Below are 4443 nucleotides of genomic sequence, written 5' to 3' on the forward strand. Positions count from 1 at the left end.
ACTAAGAATAAGAAATAACAAAAAATATTATCCATATTAGATCATTATCTTTATCTTACCGTTCAGATTTTGCTTGCGGGAAGGAGGTGGGGGGGAGGGGGGGCGGCAAGAAGTGTGTAAACATCTAATTTATCTATAAAATTTTGGGCATCACGAAGTATTTTAAAAATTCCTAACTAATCTAAATATTATTTTATAATATTATAAATTATAAAGCTAATCTAATTACTATTTTCTGAATACTTCGTGATGTCCAAAATTTGATAAATAAATTAGATGTTTACACGCTCCCAGCAAAAGATAAGAATGATAATAACAGTGACTTTAATAATAATAATCAATCTTTAAAAAAATGAATAAATAAATCAATATATAAATAAATGAAACAAAAACATAAACAAATAATGAAAGGAACTTAGCAATTAATGAACACTTGCATTGGTACTTACCTCCCTTGCATTGATTTCTGAATATTGCAGCTTGCAGTTATATTGCATTTCTTAGAATTTGCAAGGTGTAAATTCACATTCAAAAGAGCTGTAAAAAAAACGATGGATTATGAAAACGTGTCAAGATTTCTTTTATATCAAGAAAGTTGACTTCTTTATCCATTTATTAATCCGTTTGCTTGTTTATTATTTATCACATACTTTTTCTTTATGTGATCTTATATCTATCTATCTGTCTGTATATTCATCTATCTGTCTGTATTTCTATCTATCTGTCTATCTGTCTGTATTTCTATCTATCTATTTATCTATCTGTATTTCTATCTATCTATTTATCTATCTGTCTATCTCTCGATCCGTCTATCTGTCTCTATATGTCTATGTATCTATATAAGCTCATGTCGTTCTAACCATCTATCTATATATTTGTCTACCAATCTATCTATCCATCAATGTTTCTAACTATTTATCTATCTATCTATAAATCTATCCATCAATCTATTAATCTATCCATCTATCTATCCATCAATCTATCTATTCTTCAGTCTATCCATCTATCAATCTATCTATACATCTATCTATCTATCCATCTATCTATCTACTTATCCATCTATCTATCGTCTATCCATCTATTCATCAATTAATCTATCCATCAATCAATCTATCAAAAACTTCAATAAATCCAACATAGAAACATCTATTAATCTAATAATCTATCCATCTATCTATCCATCAGTCTATCTATTCTTCAATTTATCTATCTATCCATCAATCTATCTATTCTATCTATCCATCACTCTATCTATTCTATCTATCCATCACTCTATCTATTCTTCAATCTATCTATTCTATCTATCTATCTATCCATCTATCTATCTACTCATCTATCAATCTATCTATCCAATTATCCATCTATCTATCTATCTACTTATCCATCTATATATCATCTATCCATCTATCCATCAATTAATCTATCCATCAATCAACCCATCAACTCACCATCTATCCATCCATCAAAAACTTCAACAAATCCAACATAAAAACATCAATTTCCTCACCATAGAATCACTCTCACCCCCCCCCCCTTTCTCACCCTCCCCCCTCCAAAAAAAATGTAATACAATTTTTTTTTTTTTCGAAGCAAAAACCATAGAATTACCCTCCCCCCTTCCTCCCCCCCCCTCGAAAAAAAAATGTAATACAATTTTTTTTCTTCTTTTTCGAAGCAAAACGTTCAAAGCTAACTTGACCGAACTGTGAAGTCGTATTGCAATTAGACGCAGAGAAGTTTACAAATTGCAACATGAACTTGGGTGAGGTTGAAGTTGCCCAGAGGTGATTTTGAAGTTGTTGTTGCAAGCGGGAAATATGTTGTAGGTAAAGGATGTGTGAGTGAATCTCCTGGGTGGGTGGGTGAGTGAGTGAGTGAGTGAGTGAGTGAGTGAGTGGGTGGGAGAGTGGGTGAATGAGTGAGTGAGTAAGGATGTGCGAGTGAATCTCCTGGGTGGGTGGGTGAGTAAGTGAGTAAGTGAGTGAGTGAGTGAATGAGTGAGTAAGTGAGTAAGGATGTGCGAGTGAATCTCCTGGGTGGGTGGGTGAGTAAGTGAGTGAGTGAGTAAGTGGGTGAGTGAGTGAGTGAGTAAGTGAGTGAGTGAGGGTGTGTGTGAGTAAGTGAGTAAGGATGTGCGAGTGAATCTCCTGGGTGGGTGGGTGAGTAAGTGAGTGAGTGAGTAAGTGGGTGAGTGAGTGAGTGAGTAAGTGAGTGATAGAGAGGTGGTGGTATGAGGTAAGTGAGTAAAGGATGTGCGAGCATCTCCTGAGGTGGGATGGGTGAGTGAGTGAGTGAGTGAATGGGTGGGAGAGGGGGTGAATGAGTGAGTGAGTGAGTGGGGGTGTGTGTGAGTAAGTGAGTAAGGATGTGCGAGTGAATCTCCTGGGTGGGTGGGTGAGTAAGTGAGTGAGTGAGTAAGTGGGTGAGTGAGTGAGTGAGTAAGTGAGTGAGTGAGGGTGTGTATGAGTAAGTGAGTAAGGATGTGCGAGTGAATCTCCTGGGTGGGTGGGTGAGTAAGTGAGTAAGTGAGTGAGTGAGTGAATGAGTGAGTAAGTGAGTAAGGATGTGCGAGTGAATCTCCTGGGTGGGTGGGTGAGTAAGTGAGTGAGTGAGTAAGTGGGTGAGTGAGTGAGTGAGTAAGTGAGTGAGTGAGGGTGTGTGTGAGTAAGTGAGTAGTACCGTATACGAGTGCTATCCCTGGGTGGTGGGGAGTAAGTGATGAGTGGAATTGAATGATGAGTAAGTGAGTAAGGATGTGCGAGTGAATCTCCTGGGTGGGTGGGTGAGTAAGTGAGTGAGTGAGTGGGTGGGTGAGTGAGTGAGTGAGTAAGTGGGTGGGTGAGTGGGTGAGTGAGTAAGTGAGTAAGGATGTGCGAGTGAATCTCCTGGGTGGGTGGGTGAGTAAGTGAGTGAGTGAGTAAGTGGGTGAGTGAGTGAGTGAGTAAGTGAGTGAGTGAGGGTGTGTATGAGTAAGTGAGTAAGGATGTGCGAGTGAATCTCCTGGGTGGGTGGGTGGGTGAGTGAGTGAGTGAGTGAGTGAATGGGTGGGAGAGGGGGTGAATGAGTGAGTGAGTGAGTGGGGGTGTGTGTGAGTAAGTGAGTCAGAGAGTGAATGGGTGGGTGGGTGGGAGAGTGGGTGAGTGAGTGAATCTCCTGGGTGGGTGGGTGAGTAAGTGAGTGAGTGAATGGGTGGGAGAGTGGGTGTGTGTGTGAGTGAGTGAGTCAGAGAGTGAGTGAGTAAGTGAATGAGTGAGTGAGTGAGTCAGAGAGTGAGCGAGTGAGTGGGTGAGTGAGTGGTGGGTGGGGGAGTGGGTGAATGAGTGAGTGTGTGAGTGTGAGTAAGTGATTGAGTGAGTAACTGAATGAAAGAGTGAATGAGTTAGTGCGCGAGTAAGTGAATGGATGAATGAAAGATTGATTAAAGGAGTAAGTGAGTAAATTAATAAATAAGTGAAGGAATGAATGAATTAATTTGTGATAGAGGAAATTAATAAGCGATTTAATAAACAAATGTGTGAATGAATGAGTTTGGATGAATAAATGAGTGTGGATTAATAAACAAATTAATGAGTGAGGATGAATAATTAAGTGGACGAATGAATGAGAGTGGATGAATAAACAAGTGTCAATAAGTGAGTGAGGATGAATAACTGAGTGGATTAATGAAAATGAATGAATAACTGAATATGAGTATGAATGAATGGATAAGTGGAGATGAATTAAATCCATAATATACATTTTCAACTTCTAACTTCCATGTATTTATCCACCTATTTCGTTCATCCTTCGTTAACAATTTTACATAATAAAACACTGTTAATAACAACAATTAACATTATAAAATTATACTATCTATATAATATATAATATATATAATAGATCTATATAGATATATTTTATATATATAAATAACATAGTAATAATAGTATATATATATATATATATATATTATATACATATAATTATATGCATTTTATTTTTTATTTCTTTCTTCTGTTTTTTTTTTTTTTTTTTTCTTTTTTTTAATTTATTTATACATTTATTTATCTATTTATATCACGAAATAGTCACGAACACTATAACCATACACTATAAACCCCAAACGGTAAAACTAACTACATAGACTCACCATAAAGTAAAAACAGACACCATAAACCGTAGCTGCAACGAGTCCCATAAACCGACAGTGATTAAAAAGACTGATGACTTGGTAATAAATTTAGTCTAAATCATTTTACGTCATTTCTAGTATAGAAAAAAGGACCCGAAACTTGTTTAGAATAGTCTAGGGTGTTCTTTCAGTTGCTGTAGGTACTTGTGAATGAATGAGTGAAGAGATTTTATAATTAAGAATTAGATAATTAGATTTAGAGATTAATATGGTCAGGAGTATATGATTTCTGGTCATTGCGGGACAAAGAAAATTCTCTCTTTTCCCTTTTT

Source organism: Penaeus japonicus, unplaced genomic scaffold (assembly GCF_977035675.1).
Source record: "Penaeus japonicus unplaced genomic scaffold, GWHDUDI00000001_assembly GWHDUDI00000041, whole genome shotgun sequence".
Classification (NCBI taxonomy): Eukaryota; Metazoa; Arthropoda; class Malacostraca; order Decapoda; family Penaeidae; genus Penaeus; species Penaeus japonicus.